At 36.7% G+C, this 20066-nt stretch overlaps 1 protein-coding gene across 7 annotated transcripts in view; it reads right to left on the bottom strand.

Annotated features, from left to right (window-relative positions):
- Mapk10 (mitogen-activated protein kinase 10) overlaps positions 1-20066 on the bottom strand; it is a 302698-nt gene that overhangs the window by 172883 nt on the left and 109749 nt on the right. The window lies entirely within an intron of this gene.

The raw sequence follows: 20066 nt of genomic DNA, 5'->3' as shown, positions 1-20066 counted from the left end.
GACCCTTGTCCATGCTCCTCAGAAGAACCACCAGTAGAGTAAAACAGGCACACCTGTAGTCTAGAGAGTGCCTAGACTAGAAAGGGCCTTTCTGCTTCATTCAGGGCATCAAGTAGAAAGTCCAAGTGTCCTTAAGTCAAACAAAGATTTTTGTTTGTTTGTTTGTTTGTTTCATGATGTTTTTATAATTGTAGAATATATTGTAGACAAAGTAAACCTTCATTGAGATAAGTGCATGTTTTGATTTTCAAAGAACTTTTTAAGTACTTGAATTTTATACAGGAAACTGGGTTGTTGAGCCTTGTGCGTACTATCTACCCTTTGTTGGTGCCCTCATGCTTTTCATTTTTACTTTTTGCTCTTTCTTCTTTCCTGTATAACCTCCATTTTATCATTCCAAATTTCCTTATTACTTTCTCTCTATCCTGCTATGAAAAAAACAAATCCCCCAACATTTTTTCATTATTTTAGTATTTCTCTGTGTGAATTTTAAATATCTTTATTGTAGCTACTGTTTTAATTTAAAGATCAAACTTTAAAAGATGTTCTTATTAATGGTGCCAAAATTTACTTTCTAACACCATGTGTTAGAAAATGATGAAAAATAAAATAACAATTAAAAAAATGGGCAGATGGTTTCAATAGACATTTGTAAGAAGAAGACATCAAATGGTCATCAGGCACATGAGAAAATGCTCATCACCACAGAGAACTAGGAAAATGCAAGTCAAACTCATAGATTTTGAATCATCCCTCTTGAGGGCTTTTATTAAAAAATTAAAGACCCTCTATCTGTCTTTCTGTCTATGTCTGTCGCTCTCAAATAAATAAAAAAATTTTTAAAAAATTATTTAAAAAAAAATTAAAGAGAGGGCTGAAGAGATGGCTTATCAGTTAAGCGCTTGCCTGTGAAGCCTAATGACCCCAGTTTGAGGCTCAACTCCCCAGGACCCCCATTAGCCAGATGCACAAGGGGGCGCACACCTCTGGAATTAGTTTGCAGTGGCTGGAGGCCCTGGTGTGCCCATTCTTTCTCTCTCTCTCTGCCTCTTTCTCTCTCCGTCTGTCTGTCACTCTCAAATAAATAAATAAAAATTTTGTAAAAAATTACAATTTTTAAAAAATTACATAGAAAAAGAAGTGCTTGTACATTGTTACTCAGAATGTAAATCAGTACAGTCATTTTCAGAACTGATTTATAGTTCCCTCAAAAACCTCAGAATAGAATGTGAACCAGTAATCCCACTTCTGGGTATATATCAAAGGAACTGAGATCAATATGTCAAAGATATATTTGCAGACTATGTTCATGACTATGGAACAGGCTATGGAACACACCTGAGTAACTATCAACAGATGAATGAATATAGCAAATATTGTGTGCCTGTACAATAGATAACTAACTGACCTTAAAAGGAGGGAGGTCCTGTCATGTGACCACATGAATCTAGAGTTCATTATGCTAAGTAAAATAAGCCAAGTACATATATTGTGTGATTTGGGGGGGTATAATATAAAAAGATTGAGTTCATAGAGTAGAACTTATAGAAATAGGGTCAGAAAGGTCAAAGGGAACAAAGATTTAGATACACAAGAGGAATATATGTCTGAAACCTATTGCTTATGAGGTGTCTATTATCAATAATGATATTGATATTGAATTAGGAGTACATGTCAACTTCCTCATAAAATTTTAGGTAAATTAGGTGATATATGTGTCATTTAGCTTAAGTAAGCTGCATTATTAATATTATCAACATATGCCATTGTAAGCCAGGAGTGGTAATGCATGTTGTAGGCCTGTAATCCAAGGCAACAAGATCTTGAATTCAAAGCCAGCATGAGGCACAAGTGAGACTGTCACAAAAAAATAAATAAATAAATAAATAAAATAAAAGAAAGACAAGGAAAGGAAAAGAAGAGAAAAACTCACAATGTATTCCATAAATACACACAACTGTGATTGGTCAACCAAAATATCAATAAAAACAAAATGGAAGCAGTCCTCCTCAAATACTGTAAAAGCTAAAGATACATACTATCAGAGGTTCTATTTAATAGCACCCTCTAAAATGAAATGAATTTTTTAAAATTATCATACGAATTGGAAAGGAAGGGAGAAAAGGGCTCTGCAATAATTCAATATAATGGATATTACAATAGAAATGCAGGCTATTTCAGTTGAAACATAACTCAGCAAGTTTCAAAGAGCACCCATGATTTCCACGTTATGTTTTGGAAAGTTAGCAAAATACTTCTTGGGTTGATTCTAACTGGCCACGAAGTACTACTTGATGAATTGAAATTTCATCAGTTGCCTAGATGAAGTTTGCTGAGCTATGTCCTTCCCTTCATTTCTTACTATGTTTTGCCAGTGCACCTGTTAGAGGATGCACAAGTCAATTCCATGTACTACGAGACAATCACGGCTCTGCAGAAGAGTAACTCCTCTGCACATTGCATCCTCCCACTCTGCGTCTGCACTCATGTCTAAGTTTGTGCTCTGCTGTATATGAGTTTCAGGTGCTCTGCTCATCTGTACAGTGAACAGAGAGAAGAGACGGTTTTCTTCTGTACTGACTCCCCTTTACAAGGTCACATTGTAAAAGTTGAAGCATAGTACCTTGTTCATAGCAAGTGTCATGCATGTCGGTAGAGATTCAACCTGTAGATAACTAGTAACAATTCATTTCACAGAGAGGAAGTACATGTTGGTTGCAAGCCCAGTAGTCTAACAATAGCGATAGAGTGATGGCCCCTAAATCACTTTGATGCTCATTCAGAATTATTTCTATATGTAGTCACTGACTTCATTTTAAAAGAAAGGTTATTGAAATTCCCATCTTGTTGAATCAGTGGGAGAATATGCACCCCATTAGTATTTACAATCATACATTCTCTGTCAGGCACATGGGTAGGGACTCCATGTATAAAAATAATACCTCAAAGATAACAAGCAAAAACTAATGACTTTACGTTAACATATATTGTGCTTGTCTAAAAGTTTGTATTAACAACCTAAATGTTCAAACTTTTCTATTAAATAACATTTTAATTTGCCTAAGAATTGATTTTTTTAAAAAAATTATAACACAGAATGGTATAATATGCCTTAAGTAAGATAAAAAAAAAAGAAAACTTCAGCCACTTAATTTAAACTGCAAAATGAAATTTAATTCCATTGACCACGTGTGTTAGGGCTTTCATTATGCATCCTTTGAATAATTGGGGCAATAGGGATGTATATTAGGTGAAATGTCAACTTGTATCTTAGAGATGTGCTTAACTTACAGGAACAAATCCATCCCATAAATGAGGTGGAAAATCTAAGACTATAATGAGAAGCATATATTCAGAGGTCATTCTTTCTTCCAGTCACTTAGCAACAGGATTGAAGTGAAGAGGGCAAGTGGGAAATGATTTGTAAAAATAATTAAGCATAAACTCTATAGTAGAGATAAGAAAAAAGGAGGCTGAAAATGGAAACAGCTTTATCGAGGGCTTCAAGTCAACTCTTTGAGGAGAGGGGAATTTGTCACTGCACAGAGCCCCTGCTACTCTATAGTTTGCATTTCTTCCTTGTAATCCATACATTTCTCTGCCAACCCCCCCTCCCACCGCTTTCTTTCTTTCTTTATTTTTTTCCTAATAGCTTCATAAGCACACAGGAATATCCATGGTTACTTCCAGCTTGGGGAGGAGATTTTGCTAATCAGTCCTGCTTGCAGGAATATTTAGCAGGTGTCTCTCTTTGAAATTTAAATTTCAAAGGAAAGAACATTACCAAAAACTTGAATTACAAGTGTAAACTGATTTTACTTAGCACCATACAGATTTTTGTCTTAAATTATTAGCCAATAGTACATAAAATAAATGGGGGAAAGGAAAGAGTGTGGGATATTGTCCATTAAAATGAATATCACAATACAATGCTGCAACCAGAATAAATCATAAATTTTCTGAACTCAATGATTTTATATTTTAGTCTTAGAATAATGGCTATTTCATAGGAGTGTTTCTTATAATAATGATTATCATTTCAGGAAATATATATGCTACTATTGTGTCAAAGTAATTAAAACATCTTTAGCAAATTAAAGTATATTTTAATCTTTAAAAGAAAGGTCATTTATTTAATATGTTAATAATAATAATATGTTAATAGAAACATGGCAGATTTTTAATGCAGTTAAAAGTCTTTTATAGGAAAAATATAATTTATTTTCTTTGGATAGAATACTATATTGTGTTGAAATGACTCTAGTTACCAACTTTTGAAAGTTGTACAATAATTCTCTATAAGAGCTTTGTTAAATAAAATGACTAATTTACTATTTTCCTTTCCAGTAGTGTACACATGATTATGATCTATTACCTGGTATCTCAGCGCAAAACCATACATAGTTTTGTTCTGCCTATATGCAGAAGTTTTATCTATAACCAACCTAAGCTATGATATACTGAAGTGTATTAAAAACCTATTTTAAAATATGCCCTATGTGGATGCTTGTATGAAACCTATGAAAACAAATAAATGGTATTCTAATATGCCCCAAGCTGCAATAAAAATGTTATGCTATATAAACTCAGTTTAGAACACTTTCACTTATGACACGTTATGGTTAGATGAAATGTCACAAAACTAAAATAAAGTAAAAATAAGGAATTTTAAAAAAACTGGATTACATTTAGCCATTACTTATAAGAGTTACTTATGCAAAATGTTTCAGTGACAATATAGCAATATGCTAAAGTTTTGACCTCTGCAATTAGTGAATTGACTAATTAGTAATACAAAAATATATGCTCATTATAGGAGCAAATGATTTCAACATGATTTAAGAACCAGGAAGTAGGTCCATCTCTTCTTCAGAATAGTGACAAAACCCTTATATTTTAGTCAATAGATGATTGTCTGGGGATGAGAAACAAGAGCAAAGGTATGAGGAGTGGCAGTTCCTCAAGTCCCAAGTGCTATATGTAATACGGGGAAACAAAGACACTTTGTTTCCCCCTCTTGTATATTGGTTACATAAATGGCTGTGATTCAGTAGAATAGGTATATACTTTATACTGCACTCTACATGTGTGAGTTTAGAGTTAGAAAATCAAGTTCAAAAAATGTGTCAATACAAAGTATATTCTTAATTAAAAAGATAAAAATAAATAACAAATTGCATGAAAAAAATTTTATAAGTGCTGCATTTTTAAACATTAAATACAATGCAATTTTAGGGTTCTGATATGTCTGCTTAGGCATTTCCATCTAGTATTTTAATATTTGTATAAAAGCAAATGTCTTTATCCCCCTTATATCTGTCCTTCAATAGGGTCTCCATAACCTTTCAATATGTCCAGTAGACTTCCTAGTGTCTTAAGTGTCTCACAACAGGAGCACTTTTGTAGGATGCTTGGAGCCAGAGGAATGTCCAAATGCCCAAGGGAAAAAGTCTAGAAACTTAGAAACCCCCGCATAAATCCTCAGTGGAAGTATGAAGTGCTAGCCAGGCAGGGATCAAAGGGAGCAAAGAAGTATGGAAGTGTGAATGCTGACTGGGCAAATGTCTCAAGAAAATACCATCTAGCACATCATTGTCTTTTCCAGACCAATAACATAACAGGGACAATTCAAAATGTGGGAGGAAAAAAAAATCAAAAGAAATTGGGTGGCTTCTCTTTATTATAATGCAGCAAACAAGACAACATAGACAGTGCAGTAACCACCTCTAAGTTCACCTATTGAAACAGAAACTTTCTCACAGAGGACGCTGTATCAGGCCAAGGCACTCATTTCTCCAGACGACAGTGTTGACTGCTGACGGCACAGTTCAGGTTCTCTGCTAAAAGGAGCTTTCCTGCCCAGGGCCTTTCCCATGACTGTGCAGTGCAGCAAACAATGTGCCCACGGTCCCACCTGTTACCTTTTGTAAGGATATCTCTTGGTAAGGGACCATAGATTTCCCCGGGTTCACTGAGGACTACTGCAGCACACAGCATCTCTGCTCCACCTTCTGACAATCTGCTTTCCTCATCTCAGCACAGGTACTTTTCCTAAGCACAAGCACTCCAGAGGAAGCCCCTCTCTGGTTCAGAGCATGTCTGCCATGTAGAAAACCTGATGAACAAGAGCAGTCTTGGGAAGTCAGCTTTAAGGTGGAATTCAGGAGCTGGAAGAAGATGCCCGATCGTGAAGATCCTTCGCTATAACACATAAGACAGTGATGAGGTCTTCCATGTAGTGGGACAAGATAGCAGATAGACAGTGATAAGACCTTACATGTAATAGAACAAGTTACTGTAACTTTCACAATTGCTGAGCAGGGACAGAAAACCCTGTTAGGTGCAGTATCTCAGGTACCTAAGAGGTTGAAGGGGAATCCTCACTAAATTACTATGAATCGGGGCAGGTAAATGATGTACAAGAGCCATCCTGAAAGAGCTCAGAAATGACCAAACATGGAATAGTGTAAGTGGTGCTGGGTTATAATCTAACACGTAACATGGACAGCATGAGTCTATATTAATATAAAGCATCATGTAAACAACTGGGGGAAAAGAAACAGAACTCTATACAAAAAAAAAATTCTTAGTAATTGTTGCTGCTATGTCTTCTTCATGCTTCTACCTACTCTTGCCAAGGTGAACTCCATTTGGTGACTTGTATCCAAAGAATACAACAGGTAAGGAAATAGTAACTCACAGAGGAGAAACCTGGCCAACATGACCTCAAACAGGTGATCACAGTTAAAGGACCATGAAGTCACTGTGATTGCATGTGTCCTTTGCATGGTATGATAAGGATGGCAGTCCTCTTTGCCAACTTCTTCCCGAAGCCATGACTTATGACCATGACAGAAACCCAAGCCCTCATTGAGAAGCATTCTACTTATAACTGGCTCTACATGCGAACAAAGGCAAAGCTAATTAGTATAAAAATGAAGGAGTATACTTTTACTCTATTTAAAGTCTTTCATATTTTAAATGTGTCATGTAAGGAGAAAGAATGTCTTTCCCATCAAAGTGTGTCCACAGGGAGACAGGCTACAGCATCCACATTGGGACAGCTTAGCCAAAACATTAGAAAGCAATTGGAAGGGTGACCTTACAAAGAAAGCACAATACCCAAAAGCCAGGCTTTGGCCAAGCAAGCTATGCCAGAGTGTGTCCCTCTGCCAGGTACATGTGACTTCATAACGAAGTATGGCTCGTGTCTGTAGCATTAACAAACCAGAAAAATAAACAAATAAAACATCTGTGAGAACACCGATGAGTGGGAAATAAAGTCCAGCCTCTTCTACTGAAGTGGAAGGAGAATGAGTATTTCTTCTTCCTGACGCCTGTGAGGGAAAATATTGTCAGGAACATAAACACAGCCGCTGAGTGCAGCTCTCCAAGTCACTTCACCTCAAGAAAGTAAGCAAAAGAATTCCTGATCACATTGAATTCACATTTTACTGGCAGCAGGCTGCTAGAAAGTCAATTAAATTCAGGTTAGTATAAAGATGGCTCCAATAGGCAACGCTCGGCAGAATGGAGCCCTTCAAGCTGCCAAGCCAGTGCCTGCACACTTCGTTGAGTAAGTGAAGAGGAGAATGCTTCTGAGAGAACCCCCACAAAGAGCACCTAGTGACTGAGTTTCACATTTGACCTTTTGGAGAACTAATTAAATATTATAATCACAGTTAAGTCATAACTTGTAATGACTTTCCCAAATGAGAAGCTTTTTCACTCATATTCACTGCAGCTGACTGGCTTCCTACATGAATTCTGCATAAGAACACCATAAAACCCAGGGAGAATTCATGTTTTTGAACTGGATTCATAAAGTAGTGATTAAGATTTAGAATCAATAGTACTGTGTGTCTTTATGTGAGAGAATATAAAATCTGATTGCTGGAAAAGACAGTGATACAAGAAAGGTTATCTCAGGCATAGCTTTTGATGTAAGTAAAAGGATCAATTGCATTAAGATGAAACAGCCTTGGTTTCCCACATTCTCTCCCCAGTGTAGGAAATTAGATCAGAAACCTTCACCTTTGGAAATGCATGTTTCAAAAGTGCTCCAAATAAGTTCTCATGTGCTAATAAGTTTGCATATTACACAATAGGGTGCCTGTAGGTCACAACAACAACGTACTGGGTATATCACAAAGCTAGAAGTAAGTGTTTGAGAGCCTTCACTGTGAAGAAACAGCAGAGTTTTAAGAAGATAGATATGTTTAGCCTGAGTTAAACATGACAGTATATACATGTAACAAAACACTACATGGTACTCATCAAGTAAGTATTCTTTTCCTTTTTGTGTATTATTTAAAAATAAATTTAAGCCAGGCATGGTGGTGCACACCTTTTATCCCAGCACTCGGGAGGCAGAGGTAGGAGGATTGCCTTGAGTTCGAGGCCACCCTGAGACTCCATAGTGAATGCTATGCTAAACAATAAATATTTAGATATAAAAATTAAAGCTTATTCCCATCATTTGTTTATATAAGAAATATAATAAGTAAAAAGTTATTTCATTTATAGCAATCTTACATTTAAAAACAGTAGATATGCAAATGCTCTAATGAACTTTGAGATTAACTAACCCCAATTAGTGTAAAATATTCAATTACAGCACATTAACACTCTAATGGAAAAATAATTTGAATAAACATGCTAAAATTTAAATCATTTGCTATGAATGCTTTATACGGAAAACAAAACAAAATAAGAATTTATAGCAGGCTTGACACTATCTCTAGAAAGATTTGAAAGTTGGGCATCTGGCCAGTGGTAAGCTTCCCACTGATAGAAATACCAAAACATTTATGTCTGCTTTTCTTCTAAATGTCAAATTTTGGAACTATACCAGGTAGAGAGTCCTACCTGCCTGACTAGCTTACAGGAAATACTTTGGGTGTTGAGTCTTCCATGAGCTTTCCTGGTAGGAATGCTATCACAATTTGTTGAATAATTAGACAAGCCCTATATACCTCTACTGGTAGAGGACTTTGGAAACTAGGATCTTGTTTATTTTTATTTCATTCCCTGATTTTTCCTTCTTGCAGATTTGCTTCATTTTTTTTTTCATTGTATTCATCTTAGCTGAGAGTATTACTATATTTTGAATCCTGGGAACCCTCCTGGCAAATCACAGAGCTTGGTCTTGCAAAGCAGCAATACACTTTTCCTATTTCATCAGTAAGTCGGAGAGAGTGAAAACACCATTCATTCCAATTTTAAATTTTATATTCAATAGCTATGAATAAAATATTGTCATATGTTAAAAACAAAGCATAGTTCTTACCTAATCATATTGAAAATTCATAGAGGAAAAACAAATTTAGAGTTGTTAAAGAAAAAATTAATAGGGGCTGGAGAGATGGCTTAGCAGTTAAGGTGCTTGCCTGTGAAGACTAAGGACTGAAGTTTGACTCTCGAGGTCCCACATAAGTCAGACACATAGTGACACAAGCACACAGTGTCTCACATGTGCACAAGGGAGGACATGGGTCTGGAATTTGATTGCAGTTGGCTGGAGGCCCTGCCATGCCAATTCCCTCTCTCTCTCTTTCTCCCCCCCCCCACCTCTTTCTCTCACATAAAATAAAAATGACTAGGAAGAACTAACAAAAGGTAGTGTATACCTGGTACCAGCTGATAAAAGCCTCCTTGTACATCTCTCACTTCAATACTCTTTGTAACTGTTTATATGAGTATATTCCCTTTAAGCTAAATAAACATAAATGTGGATAAAGTACTCATGGAAATAGGCACCCCTATGCATATGCATTTAGAAGGGGTATATATACAGAGAAAGTGCTAGAAATTTTCTCTGAGAACAGATCAAGAGAAGCCATTTGATTATGACAGCATATATAGCAATGTAAGGAGCCCTTGTATCACACAAATTACATGTGGAATATATTTTTATTTGTTTTTCTTTGTTGTTGGTTTTTAGAAAAGATCTCATGTACTTCATAGTAATGGCAAGCTCCCTATCTGGCCAAGTATGACCTTGCACTCCTGATTCTCCTGTGTGCTGGAATTATAGGCATACACAGCCACATCCAGCTAGGATTTCTTTTTTTAATGTATTTTTCATTACATAGTATGTTCTGGTTTTCAGCATTCACTACACACTTTATCCTCACTGAATAAAGCCTGGCAGGCACAATTATACAGCAACAAAATTCAAGTCTGCAAGATGTTCACATGACAACCAGAATACAAGCCCCTGAGCTATTACTTGGGTGTCTAAATATCCTCTAATTATTACCTATTTAAAGCCGGAATTTCAGTGAAAGTTGCATATCAAAATCCTAGGGCATTTTAACTTTCTTACATGATGCCAAATACAAAAGGCCTATAACATGCTCATCTGTGGTAACAGCACATTATTAGTGACAGGTTGCAAGGTCATCAGTGAAGTGGCCAACTTCACAGAACATTTAAGAGTTTTAGGATATATTGAAGTTCCTTTATAAGATGGAAGCTAGCATGCAAAGTAGCATCAAATCTTGAATATATTTTCCCTACATGGGACTTTAATTCAACACTTTGAATTGTATATTATTTCAATCAATTCAGAATGAGCTACCCATTAATGTAAGATTCCAGGACAGAGTGACAAGATCTTAATTTGTATTCAAGCATTACTTGCAGAAAATAAGAAATAACAGATGTGAAAGGAACTTAATTCCTAGTATATGTTATAACTATATATTGAAGAGTTGTGCTCTACATTACAAGAAGGTCTGAAGGCCATCTCCATAGTGAAAATGAATTTCTAAAGTATTTGATATAGCTGTCTCTGAACATTTTCCAACATGATTTCAAATGATTATAAGAGAAATATACTCCCAAGGCACTGAAAATCCAATTTACCTGCTTCGCTTGGTAGAATATTTTCATTGGTTTCAATGTATTATTTTCTTTGATTTTTTAAAGCACGATTTTATGTCCAATAATAATGTCTTGTGAATATCACATTTGTCTTGTCATTCCTCAAAGCAGAAATGACTTAATGAAAGAGATATAAGAAAAGGGCTCTAGGGCTCCCTCACACTGCTCCCTGCATGCTTATTCTCCTAAACATGGCAGAAATGTGAATATCTGTTTCCTAAAATATAAAAATTCTTTTGAAAGACATGGATGTCATCATTCTCAGGACTTTAGGAAAGTTTTCCAGCTATCAATAGCATTCATTATAAGGTAAGGCATGTCATAAAATACATTTCGACCTACCTTGGCCATTATGTACCAAACTAAAAAGTTTTCAGATATTATCACTTATCAATCTAATGCCCAGCACATGAAAGTTAATGTGACCATTACCTCCTACATAAAGGAAACTGTTCAACTTCTAATTTCCTTAATACTGAAACAATGTGTAATCTATCTAAAACCACCCTTCCTTGAATTACTCACCTTGATCTTCATGCAATTTAAGTTCCAGAAAATAACACTACCTCAGTGCTTTTAATCCCAGAATACCATATAACAACATTTAGTAAATAGTTTTTATACCCTAGTTTTATTGGCAATTAAAATTCTCTGCACTTTTAAATACTTGCTCAGTATGCTATCTGTTTTATTAATGACCTTTTCTATCTGCTCAGATAGGAATAGCTGCTTAACAGCTCTGGGAAAAAGTGGCCTAAAAATATAGTCCTGAGATAAATGGGAAAATGTTGCTTAATAAATAGCATGATACTTTTTCTATTTGGATATTTCCTCAGAAAGTATACACTGATGAGCTTTAGAATTTTCAAATAAGATCAATGCCAACAGCACAGTCAAATTTTTAGGGGGATATTTTTAATAGTGTAATGAATTTCCCTGGTTATTAACATACTTTCTATGGCATGTCTTATAGTTTTACTACAGGTACTTATGATGCAGGTTTTATTATTATCCCTAAACCACTTTCACTAATTATGTAGAAGTAGAGTTGCAAACAAGATATATATATACACCAGTGAGGACATATTTATGCTAAAATATGTAATCCTGTTTTGTGCTTGCTGGCATGGATGCTGCAGACAGTCCACGAAGGGACAGAGAGGAGACTAGTCCTGGCCACAGGCCTCAACGACCCTAACGTCCCAAGAGTTTCCAAGCAATTCAAGCCCTATGCCAGCAAAGAGGTGAAACATTAATTTCCCTTTAAGATGAAGAATCTAATAGAAGCAAATTTTCCCATAGCTATGATTTTTCTGAATTCACCAGAATTTCAAGATATGGTGCTGCTGCATGTCCTGAAATGTGTGAGTTCTTTCTGAATTGTGTATCCTAGCTTGACACTGGTTTTAAATGTTTTAAATGTAAAAAGAAAAATAATGAAAGTATTGACAGGCAAGGCCTTTCCTTTAAAATCAAGAACATTCATGTAAAATGACTGGCCCTCTCAATCACAGGGGTGTGTATCCAAGTGAAGCTGCTTGGTGGGATGAAAATAATATTAAACTTTAAGAATCAGAGTACAAATGCAGTTCCACATTGTAGTAGGTGACCTTAAACTTAATTCATCTGCATTCCTATTTTCTTATATAAAATGGGATAAATATTACTATTGTAGAGTTGGCATGAAGTGATTAGAGACAAGAAATGAATATTCTATTGTGTATTCTATGCTTAATTAGTAGAATGTTTTTCTATAGTCTTTAAAGCAATAAGCAACAATTATCTCTTATTAAAATAAAACCACACATTTCAAAAGTCAGGCATGGTGGCTCTGGCCACTGATGGTAGTACTCAGGAGGATGAATCAAGAGGATTGTCCTCAGTTCAAGGCCAGGTTGAGTTATAGAATGTGGTGCTCTGAATGTATATGTCTCCCACAGACCCAATATTTGAAGACTTATTCTCCAATTAATGGCATTGTTTAGAAAGTTTGTAGAAGCTTTGGTTGGTAGAGCCATGCTGGAAGAAGTGTGTCATTGGGGACAGGCCTTGAGGCATTTCTGCCCAGCCCTGTTTGCTGATTTTGTTTCTTCTGCTTCCTCCAGGCTGATATATAACAACGTGGCACCACCTTACTGCTCCTGCCATACTTTCCTAACATGATAGACATCCCTTTCAAACTATATGCTAAAAACAAACCCTTTAAGCTGTTTCTTGTCTGTAGTTTTGTCCCAGAAACAAGAAAGTAATTGATATACAGAGTGTGACGCTGTCTCAAAAAGCCAAATTATTCAAATTTTATGGTAGATGTTCAATACTAACATTTGATTTTGATGTGCAATAAGTTTTCTAACATTATTTGTAATCCACTCATAATTTCTCTTATTTTATTGTTAATTTCTTCACATTTGTTTCTCTTATTGTAGTATTTCTTTTTAAATATTTCATTAAAAGAAAAAACTTTATTAAAATTCACATGGTCATCTCCTACCACCTTCTTTTGTCCCCCTTTCTGACTCCACTCCACTGAACCCATCTCTTTTCCTACTATTCCCTATCATATATTAAATGCTTTTGTTTGTTGCACTCCTCTGTCTCCACAGCAACCTATTTATGGGCCCAATATTATGAAGTTCTTGTATAGATAATAGCCCTGTGATGTCATGAATTCAGTGAACACTTTCTGTCTGGGAGACAGTATTCCGAAACACTCCTCCCTGTCCTCTGGCTTTTACGTTCTATATGCTACCCCTTCTCCTATAGTCTCTGAGCCACTGGAGATGTGGTGGAGGTGCCTCATCATTATTATGCTATTTCAAACACTTTTATTTGGACTGGAGAGATAGCTTAGTGCTTAAGGCACTTGTCTGCAAAGCCAAGGACCCAAGTTCAATTGAAGGACCCTAGCAAGTCAGTTGCACAAGGTAGCACATGAGTCTGGAGTTCGTTTGCAGATGCTAAAGGTCCTGGCATGCTCACTCTCTCTCTCTCTCTCTCTGTCTCTCTCTCTCTCTCTATCTATCTATCTATTTCTCTCTGCCTCTTTATCTCAAGTAAAAAATAAATAAAGAAAACACTTTTATTTAATCCATAAATAGTATCCAACTCAAAGTATTCAATAACATATATTATATTAAAATAAATAGCTTCTTCTGACAAATATATTAAGTAATAAGAGTTTATTTCTTTCTTTTTCAAGCAATTAAGTCAAACTTTTATTGAAAATTACTATAATCAGTTATCTTATATGGTTCATTAAAAATACCACACTTAATCCTAAAGTTTTTCTAAGCTTATAATTGTATAGAAAAGCTAACTTTTAAATTCAGAGAAATGTACTATATTAGACACAGTTCAAGTTCTAAAACCTTTTCAGTAAGTGCATTTCCTTTTAAGGAAAGTTTTCAGCCATCTTATTTACTTGATAAAATAAGTAGGTATTCTGATACATTTCTGACAGCATGAAATAACGGATTAGGAGGAAACACGAGTCAAGAAAAAGTAATACCAGATCACCTCTTCTCTATGCTAGTGCTATATGAATTTTTAGATGATTAGGCAAATCATATTATTCCTATACTACAGATGAATCACATAGACATTTCAATCATCAAGTCTGCATCTGCACTATCAAATTAATCTGTGTACCACAGATGCAAGCCTTAGATTCCCATCTTGAGATATACCAAAGGACTAGCTCCTCCCTGTCTACATAAGGAAACAGAGACCCTGAAGGGAGGATGTTGACCCGAGGCCCACACATTCCAACAGATAATTCTCAGCTAAGCAACAGGAAGATGCACTGGGAAATTCAGAATGACTATTTATTTCCCAGAGGTGCATTTTGTTATGTGAAGAGCTCCCTGGAAGGAAAGGGGCACATGAGCAGCCTGCCGTGGTCACAATGTTCAGATTCCAATATTCAGTACATGGACAGCTTCTCCTTGTGGGAACTGATCAGGCTGAGCACTTATGCCTTGTGCATATTTTTTTTGTACACACATGTTAATAAGATGTAATAAGGTATTTTAATACTGTCTTATCACCATTGACTGGCATATAATATAATGGCATATAATAGTAGAAAGTCACTTATCATTTATTGAGCCCTCTATATAGAACCCTATATAGTGGTCAACCACTATAACTTGTACTCATAATATGAAATAAAAAAGAGTACAGCCAAGAGCCGTGTCCTGACACATGTAACAGACAAGTAAGTACTTACATTACTGTACATGAATAAGGAGCAAATAAAGAAAGAAGGAGCCATGGGGAGCCAGAAACTGAGTGAGCTGGTGAGGTCAGGGTGCTGAGGAAAATGCTCTGTTTAGTGTCTTGACTCGGCATTGCTATTATAACAACAAATTATAGTAGCTTGAAACAATGCAAATACATGAACTTACAAATATTAGGATACAAAGTCCCAAATTAGCATCTCTTAGTGGAGGTCAAGTTATTAGCAGAGATGATTCTTCCCAGATGAACTATGAGAAAAGCCAGTCACTCAGTTCTTAAATTCCAAAGGTCTTGAACCACAGCCGTTTCCACCTTCAAATTCAACAATGTAGCATCTTCGAATCTCTTCCCTCTCCCTCTCATGATTCATTCCTTCCTCTCTCCTTCTTTCCTGTTTGTCAGCCATCACATCTCCTTCTGCTCATGCTAATGCTCTGAATCCTTTCTACAAGGCCTCTTGTGGTTTCAGGGTAAATAATCCATGATAATAGGCCTATATTGGTAGACTTAATTTAAATGCATATGCAATAGCTCTTCAATCATGTAAAGTGACATACTGATAGCTCTGAGAATTAAGATGTGGACATTTATGAGATGGTGATAGAAAGACTAGTCAGTCTAGCAAATGTTGTGACAGATGCATAGATATTAGTTCCCTGGACAAGAGAGAAAGGATATGACCAGGCATAGCAATCAGATTCACAGTTCTGTATTTAGTGAGACTGGATGGAAATGCAGGCCAGGTTACAGAGTCAATAATAAGACAAGCTAAATGTTCATGCTTAAAAATGAACCTCAGTAGAATTTCAAGCAGGAGTTTGACCCTATGTCTATTTTAAAAATGATATTTAAACAATAATGCCTGAGGCAGAATTAGAGTGATTCAGAAGAAGAGTAAACAGAGAAGGATAAGGGCTATTATGATGGTTCAAAAGGAAAGCCAAACTAAGCAAGCATACAAATGTGTTGCTGAACAATGGGGATACTTTCAACAACTGCCTCATTAGGAAACTTGGAACTTGGTCATTGCATGAACCTCACAGGATGTACTTACATAAATGCAGTTGGTATAGGTCAATGCTCAATGTGACCTCAGAGTAATCAAAAGCTTAGTGCCAGTGTAGCACTGTATACTATTTTAGACTTTTTAAATCCAGTTTTATGTGCTGTACATAATAACACTGCATGCCACACTTTCCTATGGCTGACAGTATGATAGAGGTGTTGACACCAGCACCTTCACAAACATATGAGTAACGCACTGGCCTATGACATTGTGGTTTTACAAGGCAGTGGGAATCTTTCAGCTCCACTACAATCTTATGGGACATCATAAACACAGTTGGTTGATATTGATCAACATGTCATTATGTGGCTATAGTAGGGAGGTAGAAGATAAGCCTAGGTAGAGGAGATAGTAAAATGAACTGATGTTGGTGAGATAAGGATATGAGAGAAAGTGCAGCAGAAGGTGAGCAATGATCTGTGACTCTACCTTGGATCCAGGAGAGAAGAGAACTAGAGGGAAATGATGATAGTTCCATCTTGGACATCTTGAGGTTGAGGCACCTGGAAATTTGATTTGTGGAGCCATCTAGTAATTGCTCACACATGCATAGTGGTCTGTTTTACACAAGACCATCAGAGCATGTATCTCTACTGGTCAAGCCCACAAAAGGCTTCAAGTTCATTCACAGTAGAATCTAAGTCCTCGTTGTGGTCTCCTGGGCTATATGACCAGGCACTATCCTCACTACATGAGTGCGGCGCCCTTGCTTGCTCACTCATTCCCCTCCAGCTGTACTAGTTCAGCAGCTTCAGTGATACCTCAGCACATCCTCATGTCAGGGCCTTTGCATAGGCCTTTCCCCTGGCCTGGAGTTCTATTTTCCCAAATCTCCAAGCAGCTCTCTGTGATTTGCTTGGGGCAAACATGTTCTTCCCTGCCAAGCGGATTTATACCCTACCACTTCCTGAGTCCCAGTACCCTGAAATCTTCCTTTCATGCACTTTCTTGTCCCCAGCACTGCTCTGTGTGAGTTCCCAACATCCGTATTTACTTCTGTATTGATCGGCTTCTTCACCTTCCTAACCTCCTCCCTCACCCAGAAGAACGTAAAACCACAGTGGCAAGGACTGCTGGCTTCTCATTCACTGTTACACGTGGGGCACTCCCAACGGAACCTGGATCGCAGTGGCAAGTCTGTAAATATTTGCTTCCCAATCAATACTAGATGTCCAAATGGAGGACCTGGCACAGCAGTCACACGCCACACTGCCACAGAGCTATACACTTCCTAGACTTTTTGTAGTTCTTAGGCTGCAAGTAAAGAAACACAAAACTGGCAGAAAATATCTTTGTGGAAAAGAAGGAAAAAAAAGTAGTCAGGTACTTTAAAAATATCTCTTAGGAAAACAGTATCAGTCATTTTGTGCTTCTTAAACCAGCCAGGGATACTACAACCCCTTGAGTCCAGCACACTGTGTTTGTTATGTCCCACATGTATTATGACCCACATGTACAAGACTGGTCCCACGAGATTATATTACCTGATGATGATGTGTCCATTTTAGTGTAAATATACTCTACAATGTTTACCAAATGGCAAAGAAAATCACCCAATACATATCTTGGAACTTACTTTCCTTATTGATAGATGGCTGAAACTTTCATGTATCCTCATACTATCTCTCATTCTCTCTTTCTCTCCCTCTCTCTTCCTCCCCCTTCCTCTCTTTCTTTCTTTCCCCTTTTCTTTCTGTTTCTGTGGGAACCAAACCCACAGCCTTGGGCATGGTAGGTATGTGCTCTACCACTGAGATACACCCCCTATCTTTACACAAGATAATTTCTAATAAATAACTAAACCAGAGAATGTAATGAGTTGTGCAGAATCTATGCATTTGTATGAAAGATAACATTTCTTTGAGTAGAGATACTCAGGGTTTCTAAAATGGATTTGAAACATATCACTGCACCTTTACACTTACTTGAGGCCATGTCTTTAAGCATCATATGAAAGGCCATTTCGATCCTTTCCATTCACATAAGTCTCAAAAGCATCATCCAGCATGAACAAGTGAATTGGAAACTGAGACACTTTCTAATGAAGACATTGTCCTGTAGGAACTGTACCAGAGCTTAGAGTTCTTCTAGTGACCATCAGAGATGAATTACAAATTGTTACACAAAGTCTGTACAAAAGCTTGATGATCCCTGGAGGAGACATCAGGAAGGGAATATAATATCAGCAATTATTTGAAAGGCAGCTTTCAGAGGACCAACCCAAGGCCTGAATTTCTTGTTCATTGTTTTCGCATTTTCTATTTTGAATTGCATCACACAATCACTTTGAGTCTGAGAATTTTTACTTTTAAGACTCAATCACAAAATTTGGAAAGCTCTAGATTATTTCCCCATCTGTTAGTACCAGAATATTTTCTACACATCACTTTGAAATATTTAATACAGAGGAATTCTTACTGATTTGTAGCCCTCCTCATTATAAACATTAATACAGCTGTCTCCAGGCATCTACTTGACAATCTAAGTTATTTAATACAACAACTGGAGGTAATATTTGTTCCTGAGAGGTAAGGTAGAAGTCATCTTCAGTAGCCTGTACTTTGAACTCTTATTCCTGAAGATATGCCACAATACTGCCTGTAAAAGATCTGTGTGTCCACATTTTATGTGGACACTGATTAACTAAGTCCAGGCACATACCTGGACTTACTAAAAGTTACAAGATACACACTAGTTCAAGTGCTAATTCTTTTGTTTGTTTGTTTGTTTTGTTTTCTGAGGTAGGGTCTCACTGTATCCCAGGCTGACCTGGAATTCAGTCTGTAGTCTCAGGGTGGCCTCGAACTCACAGCAATCCTCCTACGTCTGCCTCCCGAGTGCTGGGATTAAAGGCGTGCGCAACCACACCCGGCCTTCAAGTGCTAATTCTTAATAGGGAAAATATATTTCTATATTTAATTACCAGAGTAGATGAGCAAGCACTTAGAAGAAATGTCATATGGATCATTGAACAATATCTGAGTTAAGTTGAAAATTACTGCCTCTAAGGCCAGTTCTGTTAACAACTATATAAACTTGGGCAAGTTTACTAAGTTACCAGTGGTCTAAATTTTTTATTTGCAAAATGAAAGAGTAAAGTAGATAATTAAAGAATTGAATTCAGGAGCTGGGGCCACGTCCCAGGCGTTATGAATGTTTGCTCTTTGCTGTGCAACAATGAGGACATAAGAGGACCTGAGCCCAACACCATTTGGTTCCCCAGCAGCCACATAACCAGCTGGGAATGGTGATATACAGGTCTGCAACCCCAGTCCTTCCAGGGCAATGACTAGAGAATAGCTGGGAGCTTGCTGGCTGAAACAAAAACTGCAAAAATGGAAGCTCTGGGTTGAGTGAAAGACCATCTCAAGGAAAGAGGTAGTAGATGAGCAAGAAGAGGATGCCCTACCTTCTCTGGCCTCCATATGCATGTGAACATGGCAGATAAATCTGCATGTACACATGCTTAAACTACACACACATCACAGCACCTACCACACTACACATACTGTATGCACATGAACACACATACACACACACATACAAATTGAATTGAATTAAACACTAAAAATAGTCTGAATTACAGTCTACATCTTTTATCTATAACTGGTTTATATGGCTATCAGGTTGGCCAAATATTTGCTCTTAGAGTCATCAAGAAGATATTCTTTCTTTCTCTCCACACAAAATTAATAGACAGCTAATACTTTGCTTTTCCTGTATTATAATTTCATTTAAAGACTTACTCTCATAATTACACAACAATAAACATTCAAAGTAGATAGGATAGTCCTAAAACTCAAATTAAAGTAAACAAATCCTTATATAATAACAGTTTTGTTTGCCTGCATGTAATCTCTTGCTTGTGCCATTT

This window comes from Jaculus jaculus, chromosome 2, assembly GCF_020740685.1.
Source record: "Jaculus jaculus isolate mJacJac1 chromosome 2, mJacJac1.mat.Y.cur, whole genome shotgun sequence".
In the NCBI taxonomy this organism is placed as follows: Eukaryota; Metazoa; Chordata; class Mammalia; order Rodentia; family Dipodidae; genus Jaculus; species Jaculus jaculus.
The sequence above is the reverse complement of the archived record's forward strand: the minus strand, read 5'-3'. Positions and strand labels throughout refer to the sequence as shown.